The sequence below is a fragment of the Lactuca serriola genome, chromosome 4 (assembly GCF_051521515.1).
Source record: "Lactuca serriola cultivar US96UC23 chromosome 4, Lser_US96UC23_V15, whole genome shotgun sequence".
Lineage (NCBI taxonomy): Eukaryota > Viridiplantae > Streptophyta > Magnoliopsida > Asterales > Asteraceae > Lactuca > Lactuca serriola.
In genome coordinates, this window is record NC_136411.1 from 396075801 (window position 1) to 396095866 (window position 20066).

Consider the following 20066-nt stretch of genomic DNA (forward strand, 5'->3'; position numbering starts at 1 on the left):
TGTACTCGACGAGTAGAGGCTGCAGTTTTCAGAATTTCGACATTTGTTGCTGGAACTGGACTAGAAACATTACCCTAAACTATTTTGGTGTTTTAAAACTTGTTTTAGATGGTGTAATGTTTATGTTAATCCATTTACAATGGCAATTATCAAAATTACAAGTTTTTAAGTGTAATTTTTGATTCTTGAAAGTGTTCATATTCATGTTCTTGAACTTATGAAGATTACATGATCATAGGAATTATTTGTAACCTTCATGGTAGTTTAATTCATGATCATAATATGTTTTAATGGAGTCCATAACTTGTCCTCAAGTTATGGAAAACCAAAAGTCACACTTTTATTAAAGCCATTAAAAGAACATAAGAATTATAAAAATGAAGAGTCTTCATTTTTATTACTCAATTAACTCATAAGTTATAAGAAATGAAAAGTTTTGAAAGTTTACAAAACTTGCCCTCAAGTTTTGGAACAAGTAAAGTCTTGATTAAAACTTTAGTTCCAACCCTTAGAATTTTAAAAGTTAAAATTCAACCCTTATACTTTATAATATTATAAGTTAATAATATATATATATATATATATATATATATATATATATATGTATAAGATCAAGTCGTCTTACCGCTAGTACGCCTCGTTCACGAAGCCAGTCTATAAGGGGGGGGGGGGTACAAGGTTGTTGCCTATAAAATGGCAACTTAATGGGTGTCTACTCTCACCCACCGCTTCCTTGATCGGTGGAGGGTCGTTATCCGAACGGGTAGGACAAGGACTTATAAATTCTCATTAAAAGTATGATGAATATTATAAAGTAACTAAATGTTTTATTAAATTCCCAATCTTAGTTACTTTAGGACAAATGTGAATAAGGTGCTAATCCATGAAATTACACTTTACACTTTGTTTAAGTCGTTGGTGGAGCGTGTGTGGTTAACCGGCACACTAAATTGGACTTAACAAAGTAGGTAAACGATGACTTAAGGTTTATCTCAGTATCGGTGGAGCGTGTGTGGTTTACCGGCACGTCGATTGAGTAATAAACATTAAGGGTACCAAGTGATTTGCATGGTTACTTCACATCTCGTTTTGTGATCCTCGGTATCCCAGTCACAAAACTTGGAGGGCACACTCGAGATTGAAACATGCCTTTGAAAATTTCATTGAATCTCAAAAGAATCTAGGAATTTCTAAGAACCAATTAACAACCTAATATTTATATTTCGTTTTTCATGGTGGAAATTAGTGAATCGTCATTCACCTACCTTTCAAATATATTATAGCTTGGATTACGACATCCCTCTTCTAAGTTATAATATATTGTGATTGGATCCTAGCCTTAATATTACATTTGTGTGTTTTATTAAGGACTCTCTTAATATCTAAACTAATCTTGTTCTCTTCTTTCATATGTCTTCAAACAATGCAGCTTCTGGCTCTAATCCTAATGGCTCCTTTACCCTTATGAACTTGTGTGGTAACGTCACTTTTGATGGATCTAACTTCAATGAATGGATCAGAAACATTAGGATGATTACCCGCTACGAGGACAAAGAATATGTCCTTGAAAAGGAGCTTAAGGAGATTGATGAGACCACTACAACTCCCCAGGAGATCTTTGACTTCCGGGAAAATAAAAGGGATGCTACAAAAGTGGCATGCATCATGTTGGCCACCATGACAACGGAAATCTAAAAGTCCTATGAGGACTTCTACCCTTTTGAAATGCACCAAGATCTGATGGAAAGATACCATCAAAGTGCAAGAAAAGAGAGGTATGAAATCATCTGCTCCATCATAACAACCATGATGAAGGATGGGGAATCCGTCACGAGCCACATGCAGAAAATGCAAAGGTATGTGGATCGGTTGCTGAAGCTTAATGTGAACTTCCCTGAGGAGCTTGCAATAGATATCATTTTTCACTCCTTACCCTCGTGTTATGATCAATTCCGCATGACATATCACATGAATAAGGAAGAGGTCACACTTAGCAAACTTCAGGGACTTCTCAAGACTGCAGAAACAGGTCTTAAGGGTAAGTCGGTTGTTAACACTCCTACTCAAAACTCCGCCCTGGTTTTGGCAATCGGGAAAGGTCGAGGGAAGAAGAGGAAGAGCTCTTCGAAGGGTACCAAGGCTAGGACCCTTTATGGCTCTTATTCAAGTGGAACCAAGAAAGGTTTCATCACTCCTTCTTCTGACCCAAAAGAGGTTGGATGCTTCTATTGCCATGAAAAATCACATTGGAAGCGGAACTGCCCTAAGTACCATCAAGATGTGAAGGATGGGAAAGTTAAACCCAACCATGCAGGTATATACACTATCTTATCTAATAACTCACCCCATTCTAAATCTTGGGTCCTTGATACCATTTGTGGTATTCATATCTATTCTGATTTGCAGGGACTAAGAAGAAGTGAGAATGTGGAGCATGGAAGAATAAACTTAATCATGGGGAATAGGAAAGCTTTACCTGTCACCAAGATTGGAGTTTATACTTTATCGCTAAGTAGTGGGTTTAGTTTCGATTTGAATAAATGTTGTTATTCGCCAGAAATGGCAAGAAATATTATTTCCTTTCATGCATTGTATATACAAGGTTTCACCTTTTCATTTGATAATGAAGTTGGTTCGATTAATGCTTTCTTTAATAATGTTCTATATTTTAAAGCATTACCTTGTGATGGTGTGTATGAAACTGTATCTGTGGTTCATAAATTAGCAAATAATGTATTGTGTATTGATTCTGTTAATGATAATAACTTGGATAAAACATCATTATGGCATTGTGGTCTTGGACATATAAGCAAGAAACGCATAGGCCAACTCCAAAAGGATGGAGTATTGGTGTCATTTGACCTAAAGTCAGATGATAGTTGCGAATCATGCTTACTTGGAAATATGACAAAGTCACCCTTCACAGGTTCTTGTGAGAGGGGTGAATGTTTGTTGGATCTTATACACATGGATGTGTGTGGGATCTTCAAACATGCAACAAGGGATGCTAATCGTTATTATTTGACTTTTATTGATGATTACAGTAGATATGGATATGTCTACTTAATCAAGCATAAGTCAGAGACTTTTGAAAGGTTTAAAGAATTTAAACAGGAAGTCGAGAATCAATTGGGCAGGAACATTAATATGTTTCGATCCGATCGAGGTGGTGAGTATCTTAGTTCAGAGTTCCTTGACTATCTTAGGGAATGTGGGATTGTCTCACAATTGACACCTCCCAGGACACTGCAGTTGAATGGTGTAGCTGAGAGGCGTAATCGAACCTTTTTGGATATGGTTCGTTCCATGATGAGTCGAGCTTCGCTACCAATCTCATTTTGGGGGTATGCCTTAGAGACTGCCGCCCATATCCTTAATCTAGTCCCTACAAAGAAAGTTGCCAAAACTCCTCATGAGATGTGGACTGGTAAAGTACCCAAACTAGACCATATCAAGATTTGGGGTTGCGAGGATTTTGTGAGACACGAGACTCATGATTAGCTCGAACCTCGAAGCAAGAGGTGTGTTTTCATCGGCTACCCACAACAATCCTTTGGTTAACTCTTCTACAGACCTAGTGAAAATGTGGTCTTTGTAGCTAGGATGGCTGTCTTTCGAGAGAGAGAGAGAGAGAGTTTATAAGCCAAGGAAATAGTGGGAGGCAAGTTTACCTTGAAGAAATTCAAGAGTCAAGTGTTGAAGGAACTTCAAACCCTAGCACTCAACTTGAGGAGGAAACTCCAGTTGAGTCAATTGACAAGTCTATACCTCTGAGGCGTTCCACAAGGGTTAGGAATGCACCTAAGCATTACTATGGATTCTATATTACTACGGAAGGTGATACACTTATCAGTGATGAGACACTGATAGGTCTGGATGAACCTAACAGTTACGCGGAAGCCATAACAGGCCCTGAGTCAGCCAAGTGGAAAGAGGCAATGGACAGCGAGATACAGTCCGTGTATGACAATCAAGTTTGGAACTTGGTTGAGAATATACCAGGTCGTAAGACTGTAGGGTGCAAATGGATCTTTAAGAAGAAGACCGACATGGATGGTAATGTACACACTTATAAGGTACGACTGGTTGCAAAGGGTTTCTCACAAACTCTGGGAGTTGATTATGATGAGACCTTTTCTCCAGTGGCCAAGATTTAGTCTATTAGGGTTCTGTTAGCCATAGCCGCATTTCATGACTATGAAATATGGCAAATGGATGTCAAAACCGCTTTCCTTAATGGAACGTTGGCTGAGGATGTTTACATGAGTCAGCCAGAGGGTTTTGTCAATATAGAGTACCTTAATAGAGTGTGTAAGCTTGAGGAATCCATTTATGGATTAAAGCAAACACCTCGCAAATGGAATCTTTGTTTGATGAGAAAGTCAAAGAATTTGGCTTTTCTAGGAGTGAAGATGAATCTTGTGTATATGTCAAGGCTAGTGGGAGTATAGTTAGCTTTTTGGTATTGTATGTGGATGACATACTACTCATAGGAAATGACATCCCAACTCTACAGGAAGTTAAGTCCTGGCTTGGGAAGTGTTTCTCTATGAAGGACCTAGGAGAAGTTGGCTATATTATAGGGATAAGGATCTTGAGAGACCGGAGTAAAAGACTAATTGGACTTAGTCAGAGTACCTACTTGGATAAGGTGCTGAAGAGATTCAACATGTATGACTCCAAGAAAGGAGAGTTACCCATCCAGAGTAACGCCAGATTGAGTAAGACACAAAGCCATAGTACTGAGGCTGAGATAGCAGAAATGAGTCGAATACCTTATGCTTCGGCTGTAGGATCGATCATGTATGCTATGACGTGTACTCGACCTGATGTAGCCTTTGCCTTGAGCATGGTTAGCAGGTATCAGGGGAACCCTGGCAAGGCACACTGGACTGCGGTAAATAATATTCTCAAGTACCTATGGAGGACTAAGGACTGGGTTCTTACCCTCGGTGGGAGTGATGACTTGAGAATTTTAGGGTATAGTGATGCTAGCTTCCAGACTATTAGGGATAATTTTCGCTCTCAGTCAGGCTGGGTCTTTACCTTAAACGGAGGAGCAATTTCTCGGAAGAGTTCCAAGCAAGAGACAGTGGCTGATTCCACTTGTGAATCAGAGTATATAGCAGCAAGCGAGGCAGCAAAGGAGGCGATATGGATAAAGAACTTCATTGGAGACCTTGGAGTTGTACCTGCTATTAAGGAGCCAATGGAAAATTTTTGTGATAGTGAAAGTGCAGTTGCCTTAGCCAAGGAACCAAGGGATCACGGGAGATCCTGACACATCGACATAAAATAGCATTTCATCAGACATCGAATAGAAGAAGGACTCCTTGTGGAAAAGAGGGTATCATTGGATGAGAATCCAGCAGATCCCCTCACGAAGGGACTGACTCGGGTTAAGCATCTACAACATGCTCGGAGCATAGGGCTGAAGGATGATATTAGATTTAGTAGTTAGATAACCTTGAAATTTGTAAAGTGTAATTGACATTAGATGATGAATAAAAGGTGTTTTATTTATGAGTAAAGTGTTGCTATCTCTTGTCGATCGTTTACTATATTTCTTTTACATGTTTTGACTTCCAGAATAATTATGTTTGGTATATCATATTATTCGTACCTCCACAGTCGGTCATACGTTGGAAGTAGGTATGAATCAAAATTTTCATGATATGTTGAAGAGGTCTAAGTTGTTGGACATGGCTACAACACTCATGAGTGCTCATAAGTTCTGAGCATTGGACTCAACTCACGCTCACTGGAATCACTTCATGGAATTTATCTTGAGTGATCGTGAGACGGTAATATCATATAAGTCTTCAAACCTAGAGATATGATTTGTTACTTATGAGTTGGTTATGCGTTAATTGTACAAAACGCATTGGTAACTCGATGTTATTAAACGTGCTCTTGTGTATAACTCAATGAGTAGTAGAACAAACATATGAGTCGAAGTTTATCTGTTCCTTCTTGGATTAGAAGCTAATATCTGGGCCCCTCGATGATTTTGTTTTGACCTATGTATCGGGCCTGGTCAAAACTAAGTTGATGTGTTCAATTAAGTTCTTTGTCAAAGAAATTGGAAATCGGGAAACAAACTGCTGGACAATAAGTAAGACATTGTTCCATGTAATTGTCCGGTTGATATCTAGAATAGAGGATTATATGATCACTTATCTTAAATGGTGTATCAACATCTTCTCAGTTCCGAGAGACCTTGAAAGAGCTACGATTGGCGATGGGTTCCTGAAGTCATACTTGCAGTTATATTTATTAGACTTATCCAAGTGGGAGACTGTTGGATAAGGTGTCTAAGTCCATAACTATTTCTGGTATGTACTTGACCCAACCCGGCATGGTCCATTTGGGTTGCATGGCACCATGAAATTGGATAAACTAAAATGAGAGAAATAACACTTATGGTTTATTAATATATTATAAGTTCTAATATATTAATAATATTATTTAATTAGTTTGATCAAGAATTAATTTAGAATTAATAATATTATTTTATTAGTATCATATCTTTATGTAAGACATTATGCATCGTGTCCCATACGCTTCGGGTATAGGATCGATTGCAAATGCTATAATTTTTTACCATTCTAAAATTTTCCAAATGTCTAGCGCATTAAGAGGGAAAAAGGACTAGAATCAGTTTGGACTAAAATAATTAAAAAACTATCAAAGGACGATCTAAATTTCGCCGAGGATTGGTCGCTTGTGAGTAGTTGGAAGTATGGTATTGGATGGACCATATCGACATTATTATGAAAAGATAAGATTCTATTAAGAATGAGTTGTCATATAGCAAATGTGGAAATGTTTCCATATTGGGAGTTGGATATTGAGAGTCTATGTCTAGATTAGAAAATTTTATGCGAGAAGGATGTTCAAAGGAATGTACTTTGAATGTGAGACTTCACGTCTATGGAATTGTCTTGTAACAATTTCGAGAGAGTACTTTGTAATTTCATTGGCCATGTCTTGATGACTTTTGTGCTATGACTTTGCGAAAGGATCATTGCATAAAATGTTAGAATCTAGCATATTCTAGTAGTGGCAAGAACCTTGTGTTCTAACACTAATGATAAGGATTGGGAATTGTGAAATGAGCATCACTGGAAAAGTTTTTCAATTGATCTATTTCACAAAGTAAGGACCATAGGAAACATAGTGTGCATGCTTTGTGCACGGGACAACTATTGTCGTAATTTGAGTAATAAGTTGATTTTCTGAAACAGTAAACGATGAATAATGAGTAATCAATATGGTGTTTAAACAAAAGTGTTTTATTTACTCCCACAAGTTTGGGGCCATATATGATTAAGTATTATTGTTGTGTTTCAGTTTGCATGTTTTGACTTCCAGAATAACTGGGTTATTCGAATCTCCACAGTCGGTCATACGTTGGAAGTAAGTATGAAGGAAGACTGTCATGAAGAGTCTGTAGATTGTCTGAAGAGTTTACAGATAGCACAAGTTTGCTGCAAGGTTCATGAGTGCTTTGATAATATTAGAGTATTGGATTAAACCCACGCTCACTTGGATCACTTCATGGATTTATCACGAGTGATTAGTGAGACAATAATATTGTATATTCTTGAAACCGAGACGTGTGAGTTGTTATTTGTTGGTTGGTTTCACATTGATAATAAGTAAATGCACCAGTAACTTGGTGTTATAAAACTTATTGTTGTGTGTGATTCGATCAGTGAATGCAAGCAAACATATGAGTCAAAGTTTATCCATTCCTTTTACCCAAAGTGGGATAAAAGTGATATATATGGGCCCCTTGATAATTTAATGATGACATCTAAGCGCTTGGCCAAGCCGAGACTAAGTTGATGTGTTCAATTGTAGTCTGTTGCCTGTCGTCATAAATCGGAAGTCGGGAAACAATATAGAGAGAATGATTAAAATTCATGTCTTATGTCTATACGATATCTTGAGAATGGAGGAATATATAATCCCTTATCTAAAGGACACGCTATCTGATAAGATCAGAGTTGACAGCGGCTTTTGAAAGCTACGATTGCTGACCAGGTTCTGAAGTCATACAGAAAAAATTTATTAGACTTATCCAAGTGGGAGACTGTTGCATTAGTGTCTAAGTCCATAACTATTTTGCTGATCATGGTCCTTTTGGGTTGCCTTCACCATAGCAATATGTAGGATGAATTAATGAGAGAAATGTTTAATTATGATTTATTAATATATTATGAGAATCATATATTAAAGGAGAAATCATATTTTTTAATAAATATTAGTTAAGAATTAATAAAGAATTAATTTTGTGGCTAAAAGATATTAATTAAACTTAGGGGACTGGTTTTTGTGATTATAAGATAATTGCAATTGGGCTATGGATTACCTAAGTAATATAGGTTGGACGAATTCTATGGGAAGCCCATTAAGAATTCGTCCAAGGGATATGTTAAAGGAGTCCATGGGCTGCTTAGGGCTTAAGCAGCCAGATTAGGGTTTCCTAGTTGTAAACCCTTGTAACACTCTAAAAATTCCAACCAATTTAAACTTTTCAAAAATAACCCAATTTCATAAAGTTACTACAAAAAGGTTTTGAATAAATTTATTATCAAAGTATTTCCCAGAACCACATCATAACCACATAAAACATGAGGAGTGGTACAATCATGCCTTTGCCTTGCCACGGTCTACTGAAGTACCTGAAACATTAAACCACAAATGTAAGCCCGAAATCTTAGTGAGATACTCCCAAAATACCAACCACAATACCATACACAATTCATAACATATCATAACACCGAACAGAACAGCCATGCACTTCGGGTCTACTGTGTGACTGGTCCGCCGCACCGGGCCTTCAGTCCACCTGGTCCACCCTCCGAGTCTAGCCATATACATCGAGTCTGCAGTGTGGTTGGTCCACCTGCACCGGCCTTCAACCCACCTAGTCCACTCTCTGAGTCTACAGTATGACTGGTCCGCCCGCACCGGGCCTTTAGTCGACCTGGTCCACTCTCTGAGCCTCAGCACGTCTGGTCCACCTTCGTGGGGCCTACAGCCTATCCGGACCGCTCGCTGGGCCTTCGGAATATCCGGTCCGCCCTGGGTATGTTGGCCTACAGCACAAAGCAGGACCCGCCTCAACCCAACCCCAGTCAACCAACCATGTGCACATATACATATAATCATATAACAATTAATCACCAATCGATCGATCTAGCAGATCACATACATAGCATACTCTAACCAGGATACCGACCTAACCGGTCACTCACATAGCATTATCCTGTATTCCAGGATTTTGACCTTAACCAGGTCTCTAACATATACCATCCTAACTACCAGGATGCAAACATATAGCAAAGCAAAAACATAACAACTACCCGGATTTCCATCCGATAAAGGGCCGACCTTGGTGCCTTAGACCCTGTCGATATAGTGAGGATAACTCACCTCGAAAATGCCGAAACTTTGAACTGAAGAAGCAGATGCCCGAACCACCGTCTCACCAAAAATCCCGAACTATCCAAAGCAGCAAAATAACCATTAGCCCAAGCACAATATCCTTCCAAGGTTAAATTGACCAATTTACACTTAACTCAATTTGGTCCATGACTAAGGCCCACAATCAAAATATGAAAGGCCCAACACTAGGTAAGCTCTCAAGCCCACTAATGGCCCAAAGACCAAAAGTCCGAAGCAAAATCCAATATTGGCCCAATTTACTAAATTGGGCCCACCTCACCAAATGGGCCTAGATCCAAGGTCCATAATAATTAGTGAGTCCAAATTACTCCATCCATAATGTCCAGTCACAGCCTAAGCTCTAATAGCCCAATAACAGCCCAATCTCTTAAGGCCCAAAATGAAAACCCAACAGAGGGAGTACGCTGGGCGTACAAACTAGATGTTTTGCATGTTCATTAGACAAACTAGATCCAAAAGCTATTAGGGTTTGCATGTGCACCATAGGATTGATGTTTTGCTCAAAACCCATCAATTATGTGGTAGTGATATTCAATTGCATGTTCATTAGACAAACTAGATCCAAAAGCTATTAGGGTTTGTATGTACACCATAGGATTGATGTTTTGCTCAAAACCCATCAATTATGTGGTAGTGGTAGGGGTGAAATAGTCCCCAATTACCGGTTGAAAGATACCGAAGGGGAGGCCAGCACCCAGATATGCTAGGCAGTTACCGGTTGAAACATATCGAAGAGGAGGCCAACACCCAGATATGCTAGGCAGTTACCGGTTGAAAGTTACCGAATGGGAGGCCAACACCCAAATATGCTAGGCAGTTACCAGTTATAAGATACCCAAGGGGAGGCCATCACCCAGATATGCTAGGCAGTTACCGGTTGAAAGATACCGAATGGGAGGCCAGCACCCAGATAATCTAGGCATTATTTGTTTATATGGTATGTGGTATGATGGGGGAACTCACTAAGCTTCGTTCTTACGGTTTCAGTTTTGGTTTCAGGTACTTCGTTTTCAAAGGAAATGTGATAGAGTTCGAGTGAGGCATCAACCATAGATTGCGGAACTTTCGAGATGCTTCCTTGCAACTCATTTTATCCAGGAGCTTACTTTCACTACTTATTTAGCTACTTTAGGTCGTTGTAGTCCATAAAGAAGAATCAAACGATGATTGGTTGGGGCCTTTATTCCCTCTTTTAAGTAGAAAGATGTTCCCGTGGCGAAGAAGTGGAATGATCATGAGAAGGAGGTGAAGGGATTAACAGCGCCTAGAGGGAATAAGAAAATAAGGAAATTGGGTCGGGTTTGGTCATTCATTCTTGCTTTTTTGGGATTGAAGGATGAATTACAAACTAGTCGTGTTTTTTCTTTCATTCCGGGGAAAACTGTGACAACCCGAAAAAAAAACTTCTCGCGTGCACTCTCACATTCTTTCCAATATTAGACTTATTTTACTATATGGTAATACCCTTTAGAGTCTAATGAAGCGTTCTAAATGTGATATAATCAAGGTAGGAGTGTTAAGAAGGGTTAACTCGAAGTGTAGGAATCAAAACCGGGCCAAACACTCCAACACATGGGGTGTGCGGCCATACACTTGAGTGTGCGCCACACACTCTTGTTTGTGGCCTCACACCTTCCCAACTGCACACTCCACCTATATATTCCACACTTAGATCATTCTTGAACACTTCCTTCACTTCTTCAAGCATAGAACACGAAAATCCTCTCAAGTATCATCCATTCTCCTTGAAGATCTTCATAAAAGGTACCAAGAACACCAAGATCTTCATCTGGCCGCACACATGGCAGCACACACCACCTGGTAGCACACATGGCCGCACATAGGGTCGCACACAAGTGCTGGCAGCACACTAGGCCGCACACCTGACCGCACACACACATATAGTGTGTATTTTGGCCATACACCCTCTTGTATAGCCTTATAAACCCTCATACAATCATATATGATTATAACACTTCATTATAAGTGTTTACTAGTCCCTAATATGGTCCCAAAATCATCAATTAGTTGTTCATAACACTAATTATATCCATATATGTGCCAATATATGCTAAATAGGATTCACGCGTATGCTCAAGTCACCACTTGACACCTAGCAACTAATCCAACATTTTCATCAAAACCACTCACTACAGGTGAGTTTATACCCCTTTAATTAACCTTTGAAATACTTTTAAATGTTTTAAATACTTTTATGTGGGGGGGGGGGGGGGAATACAAGTTGAATACTTATAGTTATTACATCAATCACATTTGATTAATAACTACAAAACCAATGATTTCATCACTGTTTCAAAATGTTCATCAAACTGTTTTACTTCAAAATGTTTTACAAACTCTTTTCCTTATCAAATACTTTTATTTAAACTTTATTATACTTCTTATAAATTGCATGTCCATATATGCATAGATATATAAGAAATGTTTAAAAGGCTTAGGAAGGCCATCCGCCCTATTTCCTTTTCCTCGATTTGGATGTGGTCTGGTGGGATGTCGGGTAGCCGTCCGAGGGTCGTTTCAATATTAATTATATATCACATATGCATATATAGACATAAAAGTACTCCCATATTCATGCGTACTAGTTATATCATTAGTAAGTTACCATCGGGGTAACACAGGATCATACTACAACAATTTCTAGATCAATGAGTCAATACTTATTACTATGAGAACATATACATTACATTACTATGAGTACATATACAACCATACTAGAAAGGGAACATATACAACTATACTAGAAAGAGAACATATACAACTATACTAGAAAGAGAACATATACAACTATACTAGAAAGAGAACATATACAACTATACTAGGAAGAGAACATATACAACGATACTAGAACAGGAACAATACATTTCATATACATACATACACTTACATAAATGTGATCCACTGTATCGGAGCATGCCTTAAATGTCATGGCCCGAGTTGTAACCAGAGTCTCTTGGAGGGAGAGCGTGAGTTTGCATATAGATCTATACTGGATTGACTATCCTACACCTTGCTGCTAGCTACAGCCGGACCTGCAGGTCTGCGGGTGCCAAACGTCATACCTTTTTACGACCTACATTTGTCGTTGTTACTCAGTCGATAGCATGGTACAATTAATCACATGATACCTTAATATAAATCCGGTTTAAGGTAGATAGTACAACAGTAGTTATTATAATACAATACTACAAGTACTACAATAATTTATCCTTTATATACATTTAGTGACTATTTCACTTAAATAATAATGTATAAACTATATTTTGATAATGATAGTTACACTTGGAAAATTACCCACTTTTACGATAAACAAACATACAAAACAGTTACGCCTTGGGAGAAGGCTACTTTTAATAGAAAATATAGGTTTTTCTGAGAGATTCAAACTTTTCAAACACTTACAAACATTTACATACGTTTTACAAACTTGCAATGGAGACATGTTCAAACGTTTTGATAACAAACACCGACACTAAAATAATTATGAACTCACTAGCTTAATGTTGATACTCGGTTTCAAAATAACTTGTATTCTCAGGTCATCAGTAGACAGGTACCGAGACCAGCTTTTGAGAAGATGGAGCGCATTCAGGACTCATCTCTTTATTTTGACTTACATTATTTTTGGTGTCTATAACTGTACAGAACACACTTGTATTAGAATTATATATATATTTAATGCAATGGATGATGTTGTTTGCTTGTTTACTATTACTGTGTTGTGATACTTTACATGACGTCCTCCGCCCCAGAACGTTTCTGCCGTTCTTGGTTTTGGGGTGTGACAGATTGGTATCAGAGCATTGTTTATAGTGAATTAAGTATATCAACCCATAAAAGATATACTAAACTATAAACCCATTTGGGAATAAAGCACTCTTACCAAGAGTCTATACATTAAATACTAAAATATTTAATTAAGTATACTAGGCTGCATTCATACTAAAATCAGTGTCACAACGACAAGAACAAAAGTATTACGATTGTTAAATATCACAGGTGAGCTCGGGGATTTATGGTCAGTCTTGGGAATGGCATAGCCTGATCAACTATGCTGGTACGAGGAGTGATTAGCATATGCCCTAGAATGGTTGTGATATGTTAACAAGTCTAAAAACTTACCAACAATACCACAAGAAGATCAGTAGAACCTAAACTTAAAATACTATAGGTGTATTTTGTACTACTAGCTAGATATATACTATATTCTTATACCTCTCTTCTTGCATAGATTTAAATGGTTGGATTCCATCACGGCGACCCGTACTTTGAAGATGAAGGCAATGCAGGGTGGATCGAAGAAGAAGAGCCCGAAGATGAGCATCCGATCCCTTTGGATGATCACCTCACAGAAGGCTTTTCTGATGGATCCGACTCAGAGCTTGAAGTCAACAATCTACCTCCCATAGGTCAAGCCCCAAACAACGATCCCCGACCAGCATTTCCATGTCCCACTCCTTTGTGGGTAAACAACTTGAATCGCTGAAGCGACGAACAGGGTCAACCCTTACCTTACTTTGGGGACTGAAGCTTTTACAACGTTAGCGAAGGTGGTTCTGCGGATAGAGCTTTGCCAGTCATGGTCCACAGAATTGCTCGAAACGTCGAACAAGGTCGAGCAGCCATTGACCGAGTCGTGGAAATTGATGCCAACTCAGGCGTTAATACCGTCCGCATTCGACATCTAGAAGAAGCGCTCGAAGGGACGAGGAGAACCAATGACGCACTGCGACAACAATTAACCACCGAAATCGCAGAACTTCGAGTCTGCCAGAGAGCTCACGAACGACACCTCCGAGAAGTGGTTCGTCAATTGGCAGATATGAGGATTCGCCCTAGGAGTTCCCATCGCCGTTAGAAGATGTCTAGTACATCTTTGTCTTCTGGATAAGGAATAGCCTTTAACATCTGTGCTCTAAGTAGCACTTGTCTGTAAAATATTCCTAACTCTTAGTACGCTAACTAAGAATCTAGTAACTGTCAAACTTTTCCATATGGTATGATGTAAGACCTACTGTTAGGTCGATTTTTCCCTTGAACCCATTACATCAATAATACCAGTAATATTGACAGCTAGCTAATCTGTGAGAAAATCTTTATACTTACGTTTTCCTACTATTCTTCCCTATTGTGAATTCAATTCGTACACTCATTCAACTATTGGACTATGGCTATTTAGTCCATGTGTCACTCTCAACTTGCTTACAATTGATTCTTACCATTGTATCTGTCTTTATAAACTTATAGTTGAAAGATGCCTCCTCGCAAATCTCCCCGGAATAACCCTGCACCTCCACCACCTCCTCCTCCTGTCATCGATACTGCGGCTCTAAATGCTGCAGTAGCTGCGGCAGTGGCAACTGCCATGGCTCAATATCACTCAACTAACAATAGCCAAGGTGGAACCCCTGTTGAACCCACTCCTGCTGAGATCCATGTGCGCACGAGAGAATGCTCCTACAAGGATTTCACCAACTGTAAGCCGAAGTCCTTTTATGGAACCGGCGGAGTCATTGCCCTCTCGCAATGGTTAGAGAAGACTGAATCGGTCTTTGAAATCTGTTCATGCCCTGCTGCGAGCAAAGTCAAATATGCTGCATGCACCTTTGAAGGAAAAGCCCTAACATGGTGGAACGGCCACGTTAAAGCTCTAACTCTCGTAGGAGCCAACGACATGGGATGGGAAACAATGAAATACCTCATGATTGAGGAGTACTGCCCGAGGGGTGAAATCCAGAAATTGGAGCAAGAAATGTGGGGCCTAACCATGAAGGGCTCCAACATAGTCGCTTATACCGCCAGGTTCAGTGAACTGGTGGCTCTCTGCCCCAATATGGTTCCCACTGAAGGGAAGAAGATCGAGAGGTACATCTGGGACGAAAAGAAGAAGAAACAACGAGCTGCCAAAAAGCAGCAGATTGTGGCTGTACATGCTGCGATAACCCCTACTGCTGCTACTGCTCCAGTGAAGCAGTATGCTAGAAGTTTGCCTAAGTGCAACAAATGCAACTTCCACCACAACGACCCTTGCCGTGAAATGCAGTGTTCTAACTGCGACAAGAAAGGACACACTGTCCGTTTCTGTAGGTCTCCGGCAAGACCGATCACTCAAGTCCATAGCTCAGGCGCGAGCCCAACCTGCTATGGATGTGGTGAAGCAGGCCACTACAAAAGGGACTGCCCCAAAGCAAAGAATGCAGGTGGATCGGGGAGAGTACTGGCAATAAGCCATGGGGAAGCAGTCGCTGACCCGATGGTGGTGACTAGTACGTTCCTTCTCGATAACTCCTATGCATGCATTCTGTTCGATAGTGGAGCGGAGCGAAGCTTCGTGAACCATAAATTTGCTCACATACTTAAACATCAACCGCACGCACTTAAAGAACAATTCACGGTAGAATTGGCTAATGGGAAAACTGAAAGCACCAGGAGCATATACTTAGGATGCAACCTAACTCTAGATAACCATTTATTTCCAATCGACCTCATGCCAGTTTCAATTAAAAGCTTCGACGTTATCATCGGCATGGATTGATTGAGTCTTTAACACGCCGACATCATGTGCTTCGAGAAAGCAATCCGTCTAAACCTCCCGTCTAACGAAACTCTTATCGTCTACGGCAACAAACCCAGTACAAGTCTTCGTATTATCTCCAGTATTCAAGCACATAAATATCTACGTAAGGAATATCGTGCATTCCTTGCTCACGTTGTCGATACAAGCCTTGAAATGAAACAACTAAAGAACATTCCAGTAGTAAGCGACTTCCCCGACATCTTTCCAGAAGAGCTACCAGGATTACCTCCGCAACGACAAGCCGAGTTCAGAATCGACTTAATTCCAGGAGCTACCCCAGTAGCTAAGTCGCAATACCGATTAGCACCAGCAGAGATGCAGGAATTATCTGGGCAACTTAATGAACTGCTCAGCAAGGGCTTCATAAGACCAAGCTTCTCGCCTTGAGGAGCACCGGTCTTGTTCGTTAAGAAGAAAGACGGATCATTCCATATGTGTATCGACTACAGAGAACTCAACAAACTGACGGTCAAAAATCGTTACCCTCTGCCTCGCATAGACGATCTATTTGACCAACTGCAAGGGGCAAATTATTTTTCCAAGATTGATCTGAGATCCGGATATCACCAGTTACGAGTACTAGAGGAGGATGTTCCAAAGACAGCCTTCCGAACTCGTTACGGACACTACGAGTTCGTGGTAATGCCATTCGGACTGACCAATGCGCCCGCAGTCTTCATGAATTTGATGAATAGAATATGCCGACCTTACTTGGATCAGTTCGTTATTGTTTTCATCGATGACATTCTGATCTACTCCCGAAGTAAGGAAGATCATGGCAATCACCTACGACAAGTTTTAAGAACGTTACGAACGGAAAAACTCTATGCAAAGTTCTCGAAGTGCGAATTTTGGATCCGAAGAGTCAAATTCTTAGGACATGTGGTAAGCGAAGAGGGAATCCACGTGGATCCATCCAAAATTAAGGCTATTGAGAATTGGTCAGCACCAAAGACGCCTACAGAAATTCGTCAATTTCTAGGTCTTGCTGGCTACTACCGCAGATTCATACAGAACTTCTCTAGTATTGCAAAACCTCTTACAACACTGACCCAGAAGGGCGTGGCCTTTGACTGGGAAGAGAAACAAGAGAGAGCATTTCAAACGCTCAAGCGAGCCTTGTGCACCGCACCAATGCTATCCCTACCCGAAGGGATAGAAGACTTCGTGGTCTATTGCGATGCATCAAACCAAGGGCTCGGTTGTGTCCTGATGCAACGGGGTAAGGTCATCGCCTATGCCTCGAGACAGCTGAAGACACACGAAGTCAACTACACCACACATGATCTTGAGCTGGGGGCAGTTGTGTTTGCCCTGAAGATCTGGAGACATTACTTGTATGGCACAAAAAGCACTATTTTTACCGACCACAAGAGTTTACAACACATATTCGATCAGAAGGAGCTCAACATGAGACAATGACGGTGGTTCGAGCTACTCAATGACTACGAATGCGACATTCGTTATCATCCGGGTAAAGCCAACGTAGTAGCAGACGCCCTAAGTCAGAAGGAATATTTTGGTCGAAGAGTCAAGTCATTGACAATGACTATCCATTCACACTTGTCTAAACAAATTCAGGCGACTCAACTTGAAGCTATGAAACCTGAACATGTGGCGAGTGAATCCCTCAGAGGAATGGATAAGAACTTAGAAGCCAAGGGTGGCGGAGCCCTATATTTCATGAACCGGATCTGGACCCTGAAGCACGATGGTTTCCGAGACTTGGTCATGACCGAGGCGCACAACACCCGGTATTCCGTCCACCCAGGTTCGGATAAGATGTATCTGGATCTTAAAAAGCTATACTGGTGGCCTAATATGAAAGCGGAGATTGATACCTTCGTAAGTAAATGCCTTACTTGCGCAAAGGTCAAAGTCGAGTACTAGAAACCCTCTGGTTTACTGCAACAACTGGAGATCCCATAATGGAAGTGGGAGCGGATCACTATGGATTTCATAAGCAAGTTGCCCAAGACAACGGGTGGACTTGATACCATATGGGTCATCGTCGATAGATTGACCAAGTCTGCACACTTCCTACCTATCAAGGAAACCGATAAGATGGAGAAACTTACGAGAACATACATTAGAGAAATCGTGCAACTGCATGGTGTTCCTATATCCATTATCTCCGATAGAGATAGTAGGTTCACCTCAAGATTCTGGCAATCGTTGCAACATTCCCTAGGAACAAGGCTAGACATGAGCACAGCCTACCACCCTCAGACCGACGGGCAAAGTGAGAGGACCATCCAAACACTGGAAGATATGTTGAGAGCCTGTGTGATTGACTTTGGAAAGGCATGGGATACTCATTTACCCCTTGTCGAGTTTTCCTACAACAACAGTTATCACACGAGCATCAAGGCTGCTCCATTTGAAGCCCTCTACGGCCGAAAGTGCAGATCCCCTCTGTGCTGGGCTGAGGTGGGTGATACCCAATTAGCTAAAGGCCAAGCTTCTGAAAATACTCTCACAGGTCCGGAAATCATTCGGGAAATGACAGAGTGTTGGGTAGCGTAGGAATTATTTTGTATTGCGTCATTGGGCTCGGTTTATAGTCCAGTTTTGCACTCCGGTTTGGGCCTGTCCAACCGTGAGCTTGTAGGGTTTACTATATAATAATGTGCTTGCATGCATATTAGGTTAACGATCTAGAATACGATTTACAGAATTCCGATAGCTTTTCAGATTTCTTTATCGTTCTTGTAAACCTTTAATCCTCTACAGTTGTAGTTCTTCATCGAGCTCTTCTGAGGATTGTTTATAATCATTCGACATTGTTCGATTTATTCTTGAGTTGTTTACTGTTTTCGTGTTCTTGTTGTTTACTCTTTATTTTACCTGTTTAAGATCTAATTGATCTTCAAGTTAGTTTTTAATTTATCAATTGGTATCAGAGCAGGAGGCTGTGTAATCGATACACTTCTTTTCTGAAAAAGGTTTTCGATTAGGGTTGTTCCGCAATTACTGATATTTATTGAGCCGTCATCTCATTATTGACGTATCTCGATATTTATTGTTTTGCCCTAATTTGATTTATTACAAGTCTGATCTTTGAACAGGTTATTCGATCATTATGGACGAGTCGCAATCGAATCCCATCAATATTTCAAACAGCATTGGATCAACAACGAAGATTCCCATTCTGTACACCCATGATTATGAAGTCTGAGCGCATCACTTTGAAGATTATGTTATAGGATCTGAGGATAATGGATACCTCATCTGGGAAGCAATCATTAATGGACCGTTTTCTCATTCTGCAACTTCAAGGATTATTAAAACTCAAAAGGAGTATAATGATCTTCTGAAAGATGTTAAAGATATTACGCAAGATGAAAAGGATAAATTTCAGTGCAATATCAAGGCGTTAAGAATGATCAGATTCGCCCTTCAGTCCGACACTTTCAGGCTGGTAAGTTCATGCACGACTGCAAAAGAAATATGGGACAGGTTACGTGAACTGTACTCTACAGACGAAGATCTAGAACACTCCATTCAAACATTACTCTTGTCTGAGTTTGGTGAATTTAGGCAAGGAACTGAAGAAACCGTGACCCAAACGTTCGATCGCTTCAATCATCTTCTTAGCAAAATGATCAAACATGACATCGAAAGAAAGCTTATCGAGCAGAAGGTTACGTTCTTAAATGGTCTAAGATCAGAGTGGAGGGCAGTCGTGTCCACAGTTAAAGCCCACGAGCAATTTAAATCATATTCCTTGGCGAAACTGGTGGGCATTCTCAAATCTCAGGAGAAGATTGTGTTGCAGGAGAAGAATGTGGTTTCAAGCCTAGGTTCGTTAGCCCTCCTGTCCAAAAGTAAAGCTGTGATGGAAGACGAAGACCTCAACTTGGAAGATTATGACCTCACGTCTGAGGATTATGCTATGATGGTGTCTAACCCCAAGAGGTTCATCAAGAAGAGATTTCCCTCCAACAAAAACCGAAACTGGCAGGGGAGTTATAGTTCTGAAAAGGTTAAA